This window comes from Daphnia pulex, chromosome 3 (assembly GCF_021134715.1).
Source record: "Daphnia pulex isolate KAP4 chromosome 3, ASM2113471v1".
Taxonomy (NCBI): Eukaryota; Metazoa; Arthropoda; class Branchiopoda; order Diplostraca; family Daphniidae; genus Daphnia; species Daphnia pulex.
In genome coordinates, this window is record NC_060019.1 from 2550896 (window position 1) to 2572703 (window position 21808).

A 21808-nucleotide genomic window follows, 5' to 3' on the forward strand; every position below is an offset into this window, starting at 1 on the left:
TCGGTCAAACCCAGGCCAATTACCAGAACGAGAGACTTTTTTTCGCTTACGTCATCCCTAAACCGATGAGTGATGACATTCACTTTTCATGTGCTAAGCTCAGAAACCCTGGCGTGAAGGTGGAGGATATTTATACCGGTTCGTTGGTGGCATCCGCCAAAAATCAGCAGCTTCTACCTTTGGCCACAATGTACGAAGTGGAGACTTTGAAAAACGTCTGCCAATATGCTAATCGTCCTCCTAAAGATGTGGAAGATCTCACCAACTCTCTGCTAGAGTTGGTGTAAGTAAATTCGGTTTAAGTCGTTACAATTGTCTATGCCTGTAAACAAACTATTGTTCAAAATCAAATTACTCAATGTTACCGAACTTTTGTGAATCTTTGTTGCGTTACATCTCGCGGAATTTTCAATACAGAAACATAATTTTTGAATGCCGTTTACCTGTTTATTGAATATTCAGGACATTATGTTTTTCGCTAACTTTTAACGTGTCACACTAAATTAGTGAGAAACACCTATCGGTAAAAGGAATTAAATTGTTCTTATAGTAAAGTAGTAGCCAGTTGTTCAGCGTTGAGTATTAGATTTATGTTGTGACAGAGTTTTGAACCATATATTTAATATATATTTAAAAAAAATTCAGAATGTGCTGTATTCATTATGAGATATTAGATCATGTATCTGTTAGTGTTATAAACCATTGCGAAATAAATTGAAGGGGTTGTATCCGGGTTGTATCCCTCGCATGTTCTTCAATGTTGTGAATTGGAGCCGACGCTATGAGAAGAAGGTCATAGGCGTCACAGCCGTCGATTAGAGGTCGGTCATTGTGACTTGATGAAATTCACATCGAGATGTGCACTCAACGCTCAACGGTCATCATCTTCGCATCTCACCAATAAGACCCGTGTTCGATTCCCACCCAATTGTGTAATACTCCCATTGAAATCGTGTATATGATGTGTGTCTTGAATGATATGAATATGCTCTTCATCAATATACAGTCTTCAATAATAATATACGAGTCAATAGTAAACAAATGAATTAATAAATTAATCTCACTTCTAAACTCACCTCCCGATCTATTAGACGCCCTGTTGCTATAAAGGACGTCTATCATAAGGATCGTAACCCCAGCACAAAACCCCGGTTTCTCGACTTGCTGGTCACAATCTGAAGTTGTGTCCGTTAGTCTTACGCTTAGCCCCTGACGATAGTCGACGGTTGTCGTTCACTCGGTAACACTAGATGGTCGAATTAAGGCCCTGTAGGCAGCCAATGAAGTAAGAGCGTGACCTCAAGTTAGTTACCACTCCCAATACCTTCCCTTTTAAGGTTCATTCAAATATTTTTTTAACCCCTTGGTTTCCACGTGCATAACAATTTTTAAAACAGAGAGAATTGTTTTTCTTTGATGCGCATATTTGTTAAGCTAAAATTGCCTGGAGCGGTGAAGCCACAGCAGAAAAATGTTACGTTCTGTTTGTCGTTTCTTGCAATCGATGAGGTAATGTTTACCTGCTACTTTTGTGCCACCTACTTCCAAAATATAGAGTCACAAACTTTAAATATTGTTGAAAAAAAATCTGCGCACATCACGACTCTCAGCGCGTCAACAGGTCTTCAATCCGCAAGATCCCTTTAAAAACTGGGAGGATACGGTCGGGATAGAAATTCAACACCATTAAAATAACATTGCCGTTTCAGTGTTTGTCAAAGAATTCTTATAGCCTCAGACTAGTCAATTTAATGAGCGGAGAAGTGTTCGGTGTTTGTGTTCCACCACTAACGTTTCAAATTTCTTCTTCAGATTCAGAACTGACCACTCACATCGCAGGGTCCGACGCAGCAGAAATAACCTGGTTCAATGAAAACTCTTATTTGGGGTCCAAGAGATGTTGTGGCTAAATGGCTAAATAAACTCTCGTAGTGAATTTGGCTTTTTTCGTTTGGTTTTCCAACGCTTTTCCAACGAATGTATAGTCGACAGTGAAAACATTGTGAGAATTAATTAGTAACAAATTTTATTCAAAAATTATATACAGTACTAAGCCCTAATTTTATTCCTCTTTCCTTTTTTTTAAGAACCTGAAATAGTGTGTTTTCCAGAGCAAGGAGAAGATGCCAAAGGCGCGTATTTATTCGGATGTTTGAATCTTTTTGCCGCGGTATTTTTAGTCGCCAACTTATTGGTTTATTCAATTCTATACCAAAATTGCGCAACCTCCATGGTGTTATCGTCATGTGTTACTTGGCCTCCATGACATTCAAGAACGTCTTTCATGCCATTCTCATGCTCGTGAGAGGCAGCGATATGCCGCCCGGTCAACGTTATAAGAAGTGCGTTCAGAAGTGCCGAATCATCGCAAGTGACCTCTATAAAGGCCAAAAGTATTATTCGTAGCCATAATTTACTGGCGTTTGCCAACTAATCGTTAATGAATGGTTCACCCAAATTGCAGATTTCAAGTGATCCTGATGAGTCTCTTCTTGTCGATGGGCGTTCCCTGGACAACCGAAATTATTACTTTCATGGCGATGCCAGTTTTGAAAGTGTCACCGACATTTTCAACATCATCTCACCATTTTTCATTTTCATCATTTTAGTCTGTAGGCCGAGTGAAAAAATCGTTTCCCGTATTATAATTCCCAAGAAAATTAACCGCCATCAACATGGCCATCAACTCGCTAGTGATAAAGAAAGCTGCGCAATTCAAACACGAATGGTAACACGATTGGCATCAGTAGGCTAATAGTTACAAAACTTCCCAGCAAACTCTATGGTCCAAATCGACAGACCCGAAACAAGTTTTGGAATTACCTAGCTTTGACGTGTTTGTAAAATAAAAAAATAATAAAAAAAGCTTCAAGTTAATTAAACTTGTTTTTTAGTTTATAAGTTACAACAGACTATCATTTTTTTCTGTTTTCTGAGTAAGGATTGACAGGTTGGTTGACAGAGTCATACGGCCAAACTCAGATGTTGATTCTACAAAAATTAGAATATTGCTTAGTCCAAAAATGTTAAGATTGCTAAATCATTCCACCTGCCGATATAGATCTCTGTATACCGGGAAATAAATTTGGGGTATTTTAGATAAACAAGTCTTGATCCTTTTATTCCTTTTATATAAACATAGCGACTTTTAGCGAGTATTATGTTTACATATAACAGCGTAAATAATCATGGCATTTTCAGTCGAAGGCATGCGAGATGTGTTGTTCATGAAACGATTAAACGATACCTTTTGCGTGTTCCTGAGTAATAATACAAAAAACGAAAATTTGTTTTTGAAAAGAAATTTTGTATTCATCGATATCAAAGGTAATCCATTTACCTTTGATATTAAAGACAAAAAGAAATTGACGGTCCAATATGTTGGTCAGCTCCGGCGTTTATCCTTTCCACTAGCGTGAAGGATCGTCGGCTTTCTTCTGATACACCAAGCTGTTCAAGCCGCAATAATCAGTTTTGTCGGCAATCGCGAACGATTGCCGACAAAACTGATTATTCAAATGTTCCTATGTTGGAATTCAAACTAAAAACTTTAAGAAAAATCGTAATTCTGGTGAAAAGAAATACTGGATAGCTGAAAAATAATTTAAGAATTGCAATCTTTTTTTTTCTCTTTAAATGGAGTCAAATCAATATAATCAAATGTAAAATTGATAGTAATTAAAATAAAATTTTGATTGTATTATTCCGAAAGTATTACACAGATATCGCATCAATTTCAAATTACATCTTCATTCTTCAGCTTCACAATCTCATATTCAGTTGACGAGTGGATCTTCGAGGCTTTCAGTCGTATAGTTAACTTAATCGAAGGCTGGGCTGCAGGTGTTGTAAGGACTGATGAGGTAGGACTCCAATTCGCCTCTTTCTTGATAGTTGGTGCTTTCGATTTCATGGCCTTGGCGATTTCAGCCGCTACTGCCGCCTTCGACTCGGTCTTCAGGACTACTCTATTAGTAAGCTTATTCTTCTGGACCTTTGACTTGGTTGGTGTCATACGTTCTTTTTTCAGTGACTTGATGTCAGTCATCATTTGGTCCTTGAGAAACGGCTTCTTTTTCTTTCCTTTCGGCACAAGGTGCATTCGACTGATCGATGGCATCACCAGGTCAACAACGGGAGTTGTGCTGCATCGCATGTACAGCGATGGCGGTGCAACAGCGGTGACAACTTTATTTTCTCTCCGTTTGTATGATCTGATCCTCTCTGGCCTGGTCGGATTTCTTGTTATAAACTTTTCAATGTCATAGATCGCGTGGGCAGGGACATAGTACGGTGTGCGCAACGGCTTCAACGGCCTCATCGGTAACCTCGGCATTTTCGTGAATTATTTTCGTGAATTATTTGAAAGGCGGAAGGTCGGTGGCAAGTTTAATTGGCGGAGTGGTTCACCTAGCTACGACGACAGATATCGGTAGTTCAGCGTTGAAACTTTGCGACAACAAACTCGGTAAGACGATTTCTTTCAATGGATACCACGTAATGCTAGGACTACGCGCGACTGTTCATCCTTAAGAAGGTCAATGACCCTTGCCCGTGCAGTCTGTACACCGTCCGGCGAATTTTATTCATTTTTATTTGCTCAAATTCGCCTTGGCTCGGTTTTATCCGCCACTCGCTTCCCCGTCAGTGGGGGGTGGGACCGTCTGCGTGAGCAATCGCAGACCGTCATTTGGGCAATTTACACTTAAGGACCCATTGCAGCCCAGAATTCCCCTTGAAATTCTGAGTAGAGCATGCTGCAGTCAAATCTCACCTGAAGCGCACAGGTATCGTCTTGAGACTGACCCCATACCGCAGCGATTACGCTACGGTCAAAGACTCTTTTAATTATTTTTCTTTTTTTTATGGATGTACCCGGATGTGGAATCGAACTCGGGGTCAAGTTGTTAGTACATTCGTACTACTAACTGACGCCTTATCCGACTACCCCACCCGTTCCCCTATGACAATGTTAATCCGCTAGATGGCTATGTCGTCTGCTACCAACAGTTTAAAGTGTCAAACAACAACAAACAAACTTTTAAACTTCTCGAAACCATTTTCTCTGGGGACAGGTGGTCATGGGATCATCATATCATCGTGGTGCAACGAAATTTTCGTTGCAATAGCCAAAATGGCTAGTTAGTGCAACGAAATATTTCGTTGCAATAGATTTCACCGCTGATACCAAGAGGCTACTGGGGTTGTTGATTGAAGATGTCCGATTCACAAGAGATTGCAGTGTTAACAGCAATATATCTCTTCAAGCCACTGTTCCAAACCCAGTTGAAACAAATAGAGTCAATCTGCTTGAAAAAATCTTACCCATTCTGACATCATTTGTTCAGGTTGGTGGAAATGTTTGTTTTGAACCATGTTATCTAATAATTTAAACCTCTCTTTTTTTAATTGTTAGTTTATGTGTGTCTCCAAAAGCAATGTGACTATAGTAGCCCAGTTGAACAACAAGTTGGTCCATGCTTTTGTTAACAATCTGAGTTTAGACGGCAGCATTTTACCACGCTCACAGATTGCACGCTAAGGTCTGATAGATGTGTTTTCATGTCAAATTCTTCAGACCGTAGCTTCTACTGAAAGGTTAGCTATTTTCTTTGTGGTACTACCAAATCACCGTAACTGATTTAACACTATTTCAATCTAGAGATGGAAAGGTCAACCAGCAATCACAATTTGTCGAATCACGAACGAAAACTTGGCAGCCGTGTTTAGCAGAGTTTTCAGTTGGAGTTCAAACAGAAATTCACGTTGACCCAGTTTTACCGGCCATCACGGTAAGTGTAATTGAATAATTATCTTCAATAGTAAAATATTAAAGGGCTCATGTGTTTAGAATTTGTTTAAATGTCTTTGTAGATGATTCACGAGCAATGGTCAGCGGACATCCAAGAACTAGTTTCGAGTTGAATTTGCCACGCTGCGCATTACTTTTTGACGGACATTCCATCATTGAAGCTGAAGGATTAAATATTAGCTAGCTGATAACGATCTTGATCTTAAACAGGAAAGAATCAGTTTCGATTGCGAGGTAACTATTTTCGTAAAATGTGATTTTTCCTTCGTGAAAACGGTTATTTAACTTTGATTACATCACATAATAAAGGCTGCCACAAACAAATGTGGACTAGTCATCAGCATTGCGCGTTTGCTTCCCCTACCGTTACCAGTTTTCCGAAGCCTGCCAACAGGAGATGGTGAGCGTCTTCAAGTGGCTAAAATCGCTGCACAAAAAGCCTCGGCTTCCTGGACAAATAGAGCCACTTTATCGTGACGTTCGTCTGTCAGTTGCACTATTTTCTATGGTGCTTTGTGACGACCCATTTGAAGTCAAGCTCCGTGATAACTACGAATTGCGCGAAGATGAATTTCATGAGAGTCTCAAACGTAAGCGTACGTTGGACGCTAAAATTGAAGAACTCCGAAGAACGCACCCACCTCTGACGCAAGTAAGTCTCCTAATCAACCCTTAAATGTTTCGTCCAATACAAATTTCGTTCACAGGGTTAAATGAGGCCATGAAAGTAGCCCCACCTGGTAGGGATGTGCGAAAGGTTTTGCTGAAAGCCATCGAAGAGACCGAAAGTGCCCATCAACGGCTCCCTGGAACTTCCACCCTGGCCTTAATGGAAACATCTTCTGACACCATCCAAGACTGCTGCAGCAGCGGAGTTGGTTCCAGTTCGACCTCCACTTCCGAACGAGGTTAACCCCCTTTGCTGGGCACCACTGTTCGTTTGACCGTGCCTCTAGTGAAATAATTGTTAAGATATTTAGTTGAATGTAATTTTCGTCTTATAACTTACCGTAAATCTTGTAATTGGCGTGCTTCGTTCTTCGAGATAATTTGTTTTCTTCATCTGCTTTGGCGTCGGATCAAATTCTCAGTAGACGTCTTATAACTGAAATTCTATCAATTTTAGAACCAGCTCTTGATGATTATTAACTTATTGGCGATTCAATCAAATAATGAAATTTTTAAAAGGTATCTTATATTAAAAAAGCGTGACGGTTTATAGAAACAAAATGTTTTCATTAAGTGACATGTAAAAGAAATCAATGAAATTATAGAACTGAGTCGCATGGACTAGGGTGTAGTTATTCTCAGCAGCCTTTTGAAGTTGATTAAAAGATTTAATCGGATCGTAGTAAAAAGTGTATTTCGAACAATAATCATTAATTGATTACGATGATTGCTGTTGATCAAATATTCAGAGAATAAAGGCTACGGTTATAACTTTATAATGGGTGTAGTTGCCGGTGGTGTGCACACAGTCTGCCTTACTAGTAAAGGTAAGTTTACAATTTACTCGTTTTTTGTTTCTCGGATTCAGTCTAATTTTCTTATTTTTTTTTTAGGCGAACTTTACACTTTTGGATGTACGGTAATAATGAAGGAGCCTTAGGTCGTCGTGACACTAGCGAAGAAGCAGCGAATTTGAACCTTGCTTGCTTTAGCTCAACATCTTGGTCCTACAACCTACAATCAACTTGGTACTTGGCAAACAAAGCCCTTAAACAATCAAACAAATGAATAGGCGAAACAATTTATTTTATTTTAATGAAATTTATTGAAATCAACTGACAGAACAGTGACGACAAGTATCAAAAGTAAAACAAAAGAACCAAACACATGAAATTTCATCTTCCATCGGAAATATCTTATTAATGTCGCTGAATGAAGGTTTGTAGAGTGGGTGGAACCTTCTCTGCATCATCGAATGGAATTCCACTTTGGCGTAAGACTCGTGTAGCCAAGCAGCTCAGAGGCAGTGTCAGAGCGTCTCTGATGAGCAAATGGAGGTTAAGCTCGTTATCCTCATCACGGTCGATTATTTCGTCTGGCCATTCCTGGGAGAGCAGGCTTTGCCATTCCTGGAAGAGCATCAAGGGGGTCGTACTTGTGTTGTCCGTCTGGTCTATGTGAGCCCCGTATTCCAGCAGCAGCCGACCTTGAGCAGCGCTGCCACGATTCAAGGCCACCAAGTGGAGAGGAGTTGCTCCGTGCGAGTCGGCCGCGTTAGGATCGGCTCCGAGTCGAAGGATCCACTCGGTCACAGACAGCTGGAAATCCTCGTCTGGATCATCGTCGCTTTCGTCGTCTTCGTCGCGAAAATCTCGAATCAGTTCAAAGTCCTCGTCGTCACTTTCGTCCGCAGACATCACTTCGTCGTTTCCGTGCCCACACGACGAACATCCGCTCACGTTATTGTTGTCACTGTAATCACTGAAGCTATCTTCATCCTTCAACGCACAAATGATGTCAAAGTCAAATTGGCTCCCGCCGGCAGGGTCATCATTCATGTCGTCATTGCTGTCCAACAGATCGTTCACCGTGTCGCTGTTGTTTTCAAATTCGCCATGATTCAAGTCGCTTGTTTCATCCAGGTCGCTGCTGCCCATGTCTTCGCTAGTCACAGAGTCGCTGTCTCTGTCCATCAACTCGTGAATTTCAGCGAACGTGTGACTCGTACTCTCCAGATGGCAAATCGTGTGGAGAAGATTCTGATTGGCGTTTCCCCATCGGTGGTCTTTGGCTATGAAAAGGGACAGGCTGCGCTGGAACTGTTGACGATCCACGACACTCCATTGCGGCACCAGCTCGTGGGCCCAATAAATCAATCCCACGATGAAACTTGCCAGACCGAGTCGAGTGCTCGGGTCAATCTTTTGTTGTCGGGGATTTTCTTGCAGATGCGCCATGTACTGAGTGGCAAAATCGAAGGTGGCCATCAGACTAGCAAACGGAAACTCGTCTTGTTCCGGATTCTCTTGCAGATTGGTGATGCTCGACAACATGATGTCCAGGGCCCAGTTGATGATTCGACTCGTCTTTAATCCCTTCCACTCAAGTGATTTTGATTGCTGCAGAACGAGCGTCAGTATGTGGATGGCGCGGCCGCTCTGCCCTTGGCGGAAGGAACACATCGAAGCCCATTGGGACAAGAAGGTGAGATTGAAGATATGGACACCAGGACGGACCATGTCCAGGACTCGCTGGCTGACCAAAATTGCTTGGGTGAAGAGCTCGAGTCTAGACAGCTGCTCCAGTTGTTCTAATGTGGTAAACTCGGAAGTCAAGCCGAAAGCCGAGCCATAAGCGTCCGATGGAAGAATCGTTTTAGGTATTAGGTCCGGTTCACCATCGACCGTCGACTGGCGAAGATGCGTGGCTGCCCTCCAGTACATGAGGCCGTTTTGCGGGGCTGGATGCGTTTCGTAAAAGTAAAAATTGACTGCACCCATCAGTTCCAGAATGTTGATCTTTTCCTGTCGGCCGTTGGGACTTGAGACGATGGATTCGATCATTTGGGCGGTTTGTTGATCCGATTCAAATTCCATGGAAAGGAGATAGGCGGCAATGTCCAACTCTCCGCAAACGACAGCCGCGTATAGTGCTGGAACGTCCAGGTATTCGACACCATTCCACACCATTCGTCCAATTTGCTCGATAGGAACGCCCAGTTTGCCGACCAAGAATTTGACCATGTCCAAGTTTCCTCGGCGGATGGCCACCAGAAGAGGGGTCTGCCCATGTTCGTTGTACGATTTTGACAATTCGGTAGTCACTTTCGGTCCGTGGATGTTGAGAGTTTTAATCAAATCCTCCCTGGAGCCTCTGGTTACAGATTCGAAAAATGCCTCGCAGTCCGCGTAAGTTATCAGCTGAGGATTCGTCGCGGGGTGCGGGTACGAGGATGGTGGCGAATAATTTTTCGGGACTTGTTTCATCACTCTTCTCCATTTCTTGACCAATCCTGATCCCATATCCCAGTCGAAGTACCAGAATCTTTTCCAAACCTTTCTCCATACCATTTCAACATTCGCTCGAGATTCCATTTTGCTTGCTGGTTTTAATCACAGTAACTTTATCTAGAAGGCGTAGAAGTGTAATACCCGGCTGGGTGATTACAGAGAGACCAGTAGAGCGGTGACAAGCGAGTGTATTCGTCTGTGCAGCAGGAGGGGAGTACAGCCAGAGAGAGATAAGGGGGAAGAAGCGGTAGCTTATATGCTAGGGGATTGCTGCGTCGGCATGTCTTCCGGTCAGTCCGGGCTGTCTTCACGGCCGGCCTGGGTTGTAACGCCGGCTGGTCCGAGCGTGAGTGAGGGCCAGTCCGGCTGGGACGAGTGCTGACTCGTTGCTGAGTCCGCGTTGTGTCCGGCGTGACGTCGGTTATCACATCGGGGGGTGATGCCGTGGTGTGACGTCAGTGTTGCTGGTCGTGACGTCCTAGCGTGACGTCATTGGAGTGACGTGGAGAGGCGGGGCCAATAGGCTCCGCGGGGCATTACATTATCGTCCCTTTTAGAGACGACTCTCGGAGTCGGCAATAACTTTGGGTGCACATGTACATTAGGAAATTTTGAGGTGTGGAGACATTACGCATCATCTGACACACACGATACACCACAAGGAAGACTTGCTTCACGACGTGTGTAAAAACCTGAAGCTGGGTCTGTTGGTTGTTTTTCGTTTTTGCTGGTAGTTTTCTTCTTTTCCCTTCGAGTGGCTTGTGATTGGTTTCCTTTACTGGGTATGGTATTTCATCTTCTGGTTGAGAGCTGCTGGTTCTTTCGTCCCAGCCGAAGTTTTTTTCAACGATCGTCGATTCGACCGGACGGCGTTGTAGTCCGTATTATCTTTGTGCTTTTTCCTTTCATTTTTGCTGATATGGCCTTGTTTCGCTGCTGGTAATGTTGGCCTGCTCGTTCGTCTCGGTTCGCTTTCTTTTAGCGTTCTTATTCACGACAGCCTATCGTCGTCGGATAGCGCGCTAGGATATATGTTCTGCACTCAAACTCCGCATTACATCAGTTGCACAATATTTAGAAGAAAATGTCCGTGTACATTAAAGGAGGATAATTTGAGGGGAAACATACACTTCCCCACCCCTCCCCCCCTCAAAAAAAAACAAAGGAATACAACTTAAGTATGGATGCTACATAAAATGGGAACTACGTAAAACAAAAAAAAATATGTTGGATTAGGAGGATCGCAATGAAAAAAAAAATAGTCTGTGGGGGGCAAAGTGGTTAGGGGGAGAGATTCAATGTACGTGGTATAATAAAAAAAATGGGGAGATGTTCTCGCGATGCGCCCTTATTCCTGACGGCCTCATCGTCGTCGGACAGTACGCTAACTAGTTGATTTGGCACAGGAAAACGTACATGGGTTTACGAACAAATATACGTGTAACTCGAGAGGGGGAAAAAAAAATTTCATGTGGGGTTATACATATTTTACGATTGAACGGGGTGAATGATCGTGGCCAATGAGTAGCTATATATTAACAAATAAACGGGGTTTCTACTGAGTTTTCTTGGTACAAACGTTAGTGGGAAGAATGGTTGCATGTAAATATTTTCTACGGGGGCTGAAGGAGGGGATAAGAAAAATGATACACTTACGGGGGAGAAGGTGCAATTTGTATAATAAAACTGGGTACAAAAAAATGTAGGAGAAAAATGAATTTGAATGTGAAGTTGGGTAAGGAATTGAAAAAGTAAATTTGGAATTGTCAGCCGTAATGGTTCAGGAACCAGTGGCACCAATAACTGTCTGTAAATATTATTTAATGGAGCGAGGGGGGGGGACAAAATGTTATATGTCGGTTCTGTTTCTGGAAACAAGTGTTTTTAACTTGAACGATAGGGTAATATTTATGGGTCAGCAGTGATTTTGTGGGAGAAAGGACAGTGGCTGTAAAAAAAAATTGTTTGGGTCTCGTGTCGTTAACTAACCGTCAAATGCTCCCATATGACTGTCAAGTCCAATTTGACTTCTGCTTAACCATGTGGTACAAAATTGGAGCGACTATATGGGGAAATCATTTTTAAATATTGTCATCATTTTTTTTTTCGAATTTGCTTGTAGGGGACCTTTTGTACGTTGAATATTGAACCGAACATGACAGTACAACCCCTCCCTCCTTCTAAAACGCATTGACTTTTAAAATAGAATCACTTCCCAGTACATTTTATTCTTTTTTCAAAGGATATTTACGAGTTGGTGGGCGCTAGTGGGAATACTGTACGCGGGGGGAAAAAGAAAAAAAAATAATCTTGTGGGAGTTCGATTTTTCCTAATTGAATTGATTCCCTTTTTTTTTTTTTTTTTTTTTTGAAAAAAAAATTTAATAATGAGGTATAAGTGTGTGGTCTATAAGTATGGGATTTGTTACAAATTGAGCTCTAGTTTCCAGGCCACTTTTAAACTAAAAAAAAATGTTTCTGAAAAGGTGAATAATAACAGGGGATGAATCTACTGCTCCTTCTTGTTTGATTGGTACCTTGATGATACTCTGTCCTTTGCAACACTCTTATTCAGCCGCTGGCCTAACAGGTATTGAAAAGGTCGTATCATATGCGTTGAGAAAATAAAAATCAAATCGCCCGTGGCATCAGTTTGCGTCACCGTTATCTGATACTACTTTCAGCTTACGCTGCTATATTTTAAACTACTATACCTCTTTCAATAAAAAAAATGAAATTCGATTTTACGAAGAACTACAAAAAAAAACGCAATTAAAATACATTGTAGTTTGTCTCAAAGCATCTTCAGAGCGGAAGGAATCTTCCCGTCCCGCAAGCCAATTGCCTTGGGAGTTTTGCAGTCGCAAATAGAAATATTTACTCCTGTTACCGTGGCAAAAGCTTGTATCGATCGAGTTTACTGTCCAGCTTAAAACATTTATATTTATTAATTACTATATATTTCTGGGGTTTTTAATTTTTTGTTTTTTTATTATATCTATGATGTACTACATTCTGCTTTGGTGCAACTCGCGCTTTGGACTTTGTCACTTTGCCGGGTGCTACGACGTTAGTGGCCCGAGGGCTTTCTCGGCCTTGGGATGTTTTCTCATGCGATCGGCATGTACTGCCATTAGTTTCTTCCCGTTATTTGATCCACTTTTACAACTTACGTTGCTTTTCTTTTCCAACACTGTGTATGGTCCTTCTTCTTTTTTTTTTCGGGCACGATGGCCAACTGCTTAAAAATAAAAATTCTGTCGCCTATTTTAAAATCAGTTCTTCCTTTGCTGTTCTATCGTAAAATTTTTTTTTTATTTTCTCTTTTGCTTCGTTTATTCTATCTTTTTCTATTTGAATCGCGTCGTACCATTGCTGTGAAAAAAAAATCATACCTTAGAAAAAAAAATGGCTTTATCCCGTGCTTGAATGGACTGCGGTATTATAAACAAAAGCTGCTACATCTAAACAAGTCTGTCCATTTATGGGGATTATCTTTAACATAACAAGAAATTGTCGGCAAGCGTTCTATTTGCACGTTCGGCCATACTGTCGCACTGAGGGCGGTAGGCCGACGTTTGAATTGCTTCCACGCCACACTGCTTAAAAATAAAACAATTCCTTAATAAAAAAAAATTTGGCCTTGATCGGTCGATACCGTCTCTGGCGCGCCGTGACGCGTTATAACATTTTTATAAACGGCTTTAGCTGTCGATTCTGCTGTAACATTTGGCCTTGGTGCAACTGTTATATATTTAGTTAAATATTCGCTCATTCCTGTTGGGTAAATGGGTCTACAATATCCATAGCCATAAATTGCCATACGTGATCTGGGAGAGGGATTGGGTTCAAACGAGACTTGTTGTCTCCACCGACTTTTCTCTTAGCGCATAATTCACATTTACGTATATAATCTCTAATTTCTTTTACCATAAACGGCCATTTAAAACGTCTTTGAATTCTCGTCGTTGTCTTTTTTACGCCTAGATGCCCCGCGAATGGGCTATCATAAAATTTATTAATATTTTCTCTCTTCATGATTCTGGTACCAATATTTTTCCGTCGGCCGTGCCGATTAAGCCATTATTAAATTCTCTTAACTGTTCCTGTTCGTCGAGGTTGTCTTCATACTCCATGTTTTCGTTTTCGCTACATTTCTTTCTGCATTATTTTTCGTCGCCTACAACTGATGAATAATCTTCCATAACTGGTTTCGTCGTTGCTGTTCTTTTACGTATTTTCTATCGCTTTCTTACAAAAATTTTTTCTTTTTCCTGTACTTGTAAAAACATCTCTGTTGTTCAGGTTTTTATACTTTGTGTCTGGCCAGACATTGTTACTAATCCTTCGGCTCTGGTATCTTATTAGCCCGTCGGCATTTTAGTTTGCTATACCAGGCCTAAAGATAGTACGTAATCAAGTACTTCTGTAAAATCCTCTGACTGAATCCCGTGACATATTTTCTGTATTCCTAATTTCTCATTTAATTCCGGCGTACATATTCTTCTTTCTTTTCGTGAATTATATCTTATTTTCATTAGTCTTATTTCGTATTCTATGTCTGTCTATTTAACCTGCGTAAAATCCATTACGTTCTGCGATTTCTTTGCTAAAGTTTCCCATGATTCTGTTAACTGTAAATCTCGTAACTCGTAAAAATATTATTTTTCTCCGTGCGTTTTTTATTTTACATTATATTTTCCGTTGATTCGCTTCTCGTTGCTTAATTGTCTAACATAATTCTTCGGGGCCCCATCTAGATTCTTCTTTCTGTCTCGTTAAAATCGTGAGTGTTTTCGTTTTTGTTCGCGTAATTCATATAAAATTTCTATTATATTCTGATAATCCCACAAAACTTTCCACGTGATTCTTATTCTCTGGCTTCTGATAGTTTCTGATTGCTTCCGTTAACTTCGGATCTGGCCTCAAGCCATCTTCTGATAAAATCTGTCCCAAATACTTTACTGTTGCTTTGCAAAAATTTTTTCGATCATTTAATTTTCAATCCTCCCTCCCTTAACAGATTTAGTACGCATTGAATGTGTTTTTTGTGTTCGTCGATTGTTCGAAATGAATAATTACGTCGTCCAAGTAAACTAGTGCAAATTTTGAATAACCGGTTGTAATAAATTAAATTCATTAACGCTAAAAAGTTGCTGGTACATTGGTCAATCCGACTAGCATACGATTTAATTCATAATGACCCTGACTGCTGTTAAAATCTGTTTTACTTGTCGGCTTTCCGATTTCTATCTGCCAAAACCCGCTGATCAGGTCGAGTGTTGGGACATAATAAGCGCCACACAAATATTTCAAATTACGAAAGTCATTTCAAAAGCGTTTTGGTGCTATCCTTTTGTCAGTCAAATGGACCGGTGAACTATATGGACTTGGGCTCGACCTAATTAAATTTATACTTCGACATCTCGCTCACTTCTTTTTTTATTACGGCTAGGTTTGTTCATGCTCGGGTCTAGGTCGCATATATATAACTTTTCCTGTCGTCTCAATGTGTTGTCTAATACCTTTAGCTTGACCTAACTCGCACAATTTATCTGCTATTAAGTCCTTTTTTAATTTTAACAGTTTTCTATCTTATTTTATACATTTCTGAATTTACGTCATTGATGATTACTCTGGAAACAGGTTTTGTAAGTCGCCCGACGGGTTTCTCCATCAAGTACAAGCGCATTTTCCGTTATAAAATCGATGCCTAATTTTACGTTTCTGTCAATTGGGTCACAACACAAAAATATCTGCTGTACTACTTCAGCGTTATCATTTAAGCTAATATTTAATATGTATACTCCTAAAATATCCATACTGTCGCCGCATATACTGCGAAAGTTATCATTATTATTTATTTTATTTATGTTTACATTTTTTCTTAATTTTTTAAAGAAATAATCTGAAACTGTACTAACGGGGTTCCTATGTCTGTTAAAGCGTCTGTGTATGACATTATCTATCTTTACTGGTACATGGGAAAGGAAAAAAAAACTTATATTGCGTACTAGCTACATCGTTCTGCACTAAAAAGTTGAATTTAATTCTGGTTTGAACTACGTATGGATAAAAAAAATTTCTTAATTAAAGGTTTCCCATATACTCTGTCTGTCGTACTACTGTACTGTAATTTCAAGATTTTGAAAGAAATACTTCTATATGACATTTAAACGCGAATTATTAATCGTAATTATTTAATCTATCTTGTAGGGGAGGAAAAAAAAACTAATAATAATAATAAAAAACAAACATGATTTTAGACTTCTAATTAAACTTCAAGTACGTATCTACAATAATGATTTACAGCTAAGGATCATTAAACTTGAATTTGACTTTCAATCCCTTAAATCTAGAACTCAATTTAGCCTGTAAGAACATCCTTGAAAGAGTACGATAATATAATATGTTACAATATTATCACTGTCTTGCTAGAATTCTTCTAAAATTAGAGAAAAAAAAAAATTGGTCAACAATTCGGATTCATGTGTTCCTACCTTTAGATTCCAGGCGTCGAGAGGCACGTTCACCAAATGTAATACCCGGCTGGGTGATTACAGAGAGACCAGTAGAGCGGTGACAAGCGAGTGTATTCGTCTGTGCAGCAGGAGGGGAGTACAGCCAGAGAGAGATAAGGGGGAAGAAGCGGTAGCTTATATGCTAGGGGATTGCTGCGTCGGCATGTCTTCCGGTCAGTCCGGGCTGTCTTCACGGCCGGCCTGGGTTGTAACGCCGGCTGGTCCGAGCGTGAGTGAGGGCCAGTCCGGCTGGGACGAGTGCTGACTCGTTGCTGAGTCCGCGTTGTGTCCGGCGTGACGTCGGTTATCACATCGGGGGGTGATGCCGTGGTGTGACGTCAGTGTTGCTGGTCGTGACGTCCTAGCGTGACGTCATTGGAGTGACGTGGAGAGGCGGGGCCAATAGGCTCCGCGGGGCATTACAGAAGCTTACAGATGGTGTACAATGGAATCATATGCGGTGGCGATCCCTTATGTATGAAAAAGAAGGGCAAATCTTTGTTCGCAAGTCGACTTCCTCCTACAATTACGACTATATCTCGAAATTGTGTCAACCAATTAACTTGAATTTTGTTGCAGTGATTCCGTTTTAATTATTCAAATATTCATCAGTTGTTTTATTTAAGGTAGAGTAATACATTTTTATTTGATTATCGTTTCGATTCAAGATTCGTTCAGTTAATTCGCGCCGATCGTTATAGTGCGTAATATGCCCGCTTGGGGTGAATTGTGCAACAATTACGACATTATGTCAGTGCATTTCCAATTTACTCAAACAGAAAGCGATTACAATTTTGTGTTGATTTTAAGAAAGTAGAAACAAATTAGTGTGTTTAATCACACATTCACACATCATGCCTGCTTTCTACAGTCTGGTATTTGGTAATAGGAATTAGGACAACACGCTCATTAACGACATTCGCATTTCGCAGTTCGGATTTTGGAAGGTCGTCTGCACTCTGCAGGACTGCAAAAGCTGTTTTTGTAAGGTTTAGGTGTCAACAGTCACACTCACAGCAACACAAACAGCATTGACGGTAAGGCTGGCATGAGCTTTGTATTGCTGCCAAGTTGCAATCTGAGTTGTATGATGCTAGTGAGCATTTGGTATAACGCGGCCACGGGTGTCTCGTTATACCTTCTAAATTCTAACGTGATTGTAAAACAATCAAATGAAGTAAATGTTTGCAACGGCCCATGTTCAGGTCACATTGGTGTAAGAAGTGAGGCATGAATTATTTCACCTGCATTATTGGATCTCCCCTAAATTGTGCTACAAGAAGATTTATTTTTGTTTTGTGTGTTTTTATTAGGTAAAAATCATCCTACCACTAGGCTCCAATGAAACAAATCTAAGCTTTCAAGTGCAGTGTGACTGCCAAAGTTACCTCTGCCCATGGAGACGCCAGCAATGTAGAACAAATACTTAAAGCTATACCAACACTCATCTATATGTGGACTGCCATCAGGACGTTTGCCTGAAACAAGAAGAATTCCAATCTCCAGTCTACATGGTGATTGGCGTGGATTACAGTTCCACTATCAGCAACAACAACAAAATCTGTTGAAGAAAAGACACTGAGAAGAACGTCAATACTCGTGTGGAATCGTCGATACAGGCAACCCAGTTTTGCTTAAGTGTTTAAGATTCAACGGAAAAAAATCGGGATATTCGTTCAACATCTTCTACAGACATCCCTTACAATGTGAATAACAATATTATTGAGTAAGAATTCAGAACTCGTGATTGTGTGATTTGATGAAAATAACCTTTTTTTATATTTTAGCGAAATTCCTTATTTCTCATTTCAGACTCTGTAATCTTTGATTACGACCGTCTTGGAAGCGAATGCTGGTTCATTGCAAAACGCTTATTTGGCAATTTGTTATTTGTGATGGCGGTTTTTTTGGGGAAAACTATGCTGTAGCTATTTTCAACAAAGAAATCACAGACTTGGTATTTTAATTGTGAACTAAACCCTAATGAAAAGGCTATTTGTTACTCTAATTTAATGTAATTTTTTTTGTTTTCTCAACTTTTGTAGGTCATATGCTATTTTGATTTTAATTGGAATTGCCGCCGCCAGCCGAGCCGAGTTGGATGGAATTCGGAGCTGCTAATACCCTTACCGGTCTCCAATCCGGTGCTCATTCGCATACTCATCTACAACCGTCATCGAGATGTCGGGGCCATTCCCTTAGAATCGGAATCGTGCCGCCTTCTCATTCGTTTCTTGGAAGTATCGGTCACACTTTCTCGAAGAAAAGAGTAAGTTTTAATCCATGTGTATTCATGGCACAATTTTCCTTTAACGAATTTCTGTTCGTTTAATTTCCCGCCATAAAAGAAACACAATATTTCGTCCACCCATGTTGCTGGATGATGCGGCCAGCAGAAGCCCAGCAAAACCCAAACCTTTACTGGGCAGTTCGGGATCGGATCTGGCTTTGTCACAACCTTCACTGGCAGTTGATTTCTCCAACACACCCAGCACTAGCCCCTCACAGCACGACACACTCGTTTCTATTGCCCAGGACGGAACTCTTTCGTTGGTCGGTACACTCGTCTCGGAGCACGCTTCAGTCGATATTGACATGGGCTTAAACCAGGAAAATATTGCGCAGTAAGTCAAGAATTTAGAAAACAACTTGAGACAGTTCTAAAAAAATTCATTTCTTTGGCAATTTTATTTTCTAGAAGTTTATCAGCTTCTAGAGATGTTGATGCAGATACGGCCGTACTACCGAAGAGTCTAGGTTCAACCTTAGCTCGAGCCGCCGACACGTTGCGCATGGCTCTTTTGGGTATATAGGTGGAAATGTGAGTTTTGAACCATGTGATCAAATAAATTAAACCTCTCTTTTTAATTGTTAGTTTATGTGTGTCTCCAAAAGCAATGTGACTATAGTAGCCCAGTTGAACAACAACAAGTTGGTCCATGCTTCTGTTAACAATCTGAGTTTAGACGGCAGCATTTTACCACGCTCACAGATTGCACTCTAAGGTCTGATAGATGTGTTTTCATGTCAAATTCTTCAGACCGTAGCTTCTACTGAAAGGTTAGCTATTTTCTTTGTGGTACTACCAAATTACCGTAACTGATTTAACACTATTTCAATCTAGAGATGGAAAGGTCAACCAGCAATCACAATTTGTCGAATCACGAACGAAAACTTGGCAGCCGTGTTTAGCAGAGTTTTCAGTTGGAGTTCAAACAGAAATTCACGTTGACCCAGTTTTACCGGCCATCACGGTAAGTGTAATTGAATAATTATCTTCAATAGTAAAATATTAAAGGGCTCATGTGTTTAGAATTTGTTTAAATGTCTTTGTAGATGATTCACGAGCAATGGTCAGCGGACATCCAAGAACTAGTTTCGAGTTGAATTTGCCACGCTGCGCATTACTTTTTGACGGACATTCCATCATTGAAGCTGAAGGATTAAATATTAGCTAGCTGATAACGATCTTGATCTTAAACAGGAAAGAATCAGTTTCGATTGCGAGGTAACTATTTTCGTAAAATGTGATTTTTCCTTCGTGAAAACGGTTATTTAACTTTGATTACATCACATAATAAAGGCTGCCACAAACAAATGTGGACTAGTCATCAGCATTGCGCGTTTGCTTCCCCTACCGTTACCAGTTTTCCGAAGCCTGCCAACAGGAGATGGTGAGCGTCTTCAAGTGGCTAAAATCGCTGCACAAAAAGCCTCGGCTTCCTGGACAAATAGAGCCACTTTATCGTGACGTTCGTCTGTCAGTTGCACTATTTTCTATGGTGCTTTGTGACGACCCATTTGAAGTCAAGCTCCGTGATAACTACGAATTGCGCGAAGATGAATTTCATGAGAGTCTCAAACGTAAGCGTACGTTGGACGCTAAAATTGAAGAACTCCGAAGAACGCACCCACCTCTGACGCAAGTAAGTCTCCTAATCAACCCTTAAATGTTTCGTCCAATACAAATTTCGTTCACAGGGTTAAATGAGGCCATGAAAGTAGCCCCACCTGGTAGGGATGTGCGAAAGGTTTTGCTGAAAGCCATCGAAGAGACCGAAAGTGCCCATCAACGGCTCCCTGGAACTTCCACCCTGGCCTTAATGGAAACATCTTCTGACACCATCCAAGACTGCTGCAGCAGCGGAGTTGGTTCCAGTTCGACCTCCACTTCCGAACGAGGTTAACCCCCTTTGCTGGGCACCACTGTTCGTTTGACCGTGCCTCTAGTGAAATAATTGTTAAGATATTTAGTTGAATGTAATTTTCGTCTTATAACTTACCGTAAATCTTGTAATTGGCGTGCTTCGTTCTTCGAGATAATTTGTTTTCTTCATCTGCTTTGGCGTCGGATCAAATTCTCAGTAGACGTCTTATAACTGAAATTCTATCAATTTTAGAACCAGCTCTTGATGATTATTAACTTATTGGCGATTCAATCAAATAATGAAATTTTTAAAAGGTATCTTCTATTATAAAAGCGTGACGGTTTATAGAAACAAAATGTTTTCACTAAGTGACATGTAAAAGAAATCAATGAAATTATAGAACTGAGTCGCATGGACTCGGGTGTAGTTATTCTCAGCAGCCTTTTGAAGTTGATTAAAAGATTTAATCGGATCGTAGTAAAAAGTGTATTTCGAACAATAATCATTAATTGATTACGATGATTGCTGTTGATCAAATATTCAGAGAATAAAGGCTACGGTTATAACTTTATAATGGGTGTAGTTGCCGGTGGTGTGCACACAGTCTGCCTTACTAGTAAAGGTAAGTTTACAATTTACTCGTTTTTTGTTTCTCGGATTCAGTCTAATTTTCTTATTTTATTTTTAGGCGAACTTTACACTTTTGGATGTACGGTAATGATGAAGGAGCCTTAGGTCGTCGTGACACTAGCGAAGAAGCAGCGAATTTGAACCTTGCTTGCTTTAGCTCAACATCTTGGTCCTACAACCTACAACCAACTTGGTACTTGGCAAACAAAGCCCTTAAACAATCAAACAAATGAATAGGCGAAACAATTTATTTTATTTGAATGAAATTTATTGAAATCAACTGACAGAACAGTGACGACAAGTATCAAAAGTAAATCAAAAGAACCAAACACATGAAATTTCATCTTCCATCGGAAATATCTTATTAATGTCGCTGAATGAAGGTTTGTAGAGTGGGTGGAACCTTCTCTGCATCGTCGAATGGAACTCCACTTTGGCGTAAGACTCGTGTAGCCAAGCAGCTCAGAGGCAGTGTCAGAGCGTCTCTGATGAGCAAATGGAGGTTAAGCTCGTTATCCTCATCACGGTCGATTATTTCGTCTGGCCATTCCTGGGAGAGCAGGCTTTGCCATTCCTGGAAGAGCATCAAGGGGGTCGTACTTGTGTTGTCCGTCTGGTCTATGTGAGCCCCGTATTCCAGCAGCAGCCGACCTTGAGCAGCGCTGCCACGATTCAAGGCCACCAAGTGGAGAGGAGTTGCTCCGTGCGAGTCGGCCGCGTTAGGATCGGCTCCGAGTC

The 21808-nt window shown here is 40.7% G+C and overlaps 2 long non-coding RNA genes across 13 annotated transcripts; both read left to right on the forward strand.

Moving 5' to 3' along the window:
* The first annotated feature begins 4995 nt into the window (after positions 1-4995).
* LOC124189863 lies at positions 4996-7125 on the forward strand. Of its 3 annotated transcripts, none has more exons than XR_006872701.1 (6): positions 4996-5348; positions 5417-5598; positions 5663-5798; positions 5875-6046; positions 6122-6464; positions 6520-7125. It is a non-coding gene; the product is annotated as an uncharacterized LOC124189863 (long non-coding RNA). The 3 variants fall into 3 exon arrangements; XR_006872700.1 differs by having other exon boundaries at positions 5663-5792; positions 5852-6046; XR_006872699.1 differs by having other exon boundaries at positions 4998-5348; positions 5663-5792.
* A 10018-nt stretch (positions 7126-17143) lies between these two features.
* Positions 17144-20879, forward strand: LOC124189862. 10 transcript variants are annotated; one of them, XR_006872694.1, is made up of 11 exons: positions 17144-17329; positions 17606-18018; positions 18080-18249; positions 18338-18561; positions 18641-18916; positions 18991-19097; positions 19168-19352; positions 19417-19552; positions 19629-19800; positions 19876-20218; positions 20274-20879. It is a non-coding gene; the product is annotated as an uncharacterized LOC124189862 (long non-coding RNA). The 10 variants fall into 10 exon arrangements; XR_006872691.1 differs by having other exon boundaries at positions 17145-17329; positions 19417-19546; positions 19606-19800; XR_006872692.1 differs by having other exon boundaries at positions 17147-17329; positions 18991-19113; positions 19188-19352; positions 19417-19546.
* Positions 20880-21808: the final 929 nt, after the last annotated feature.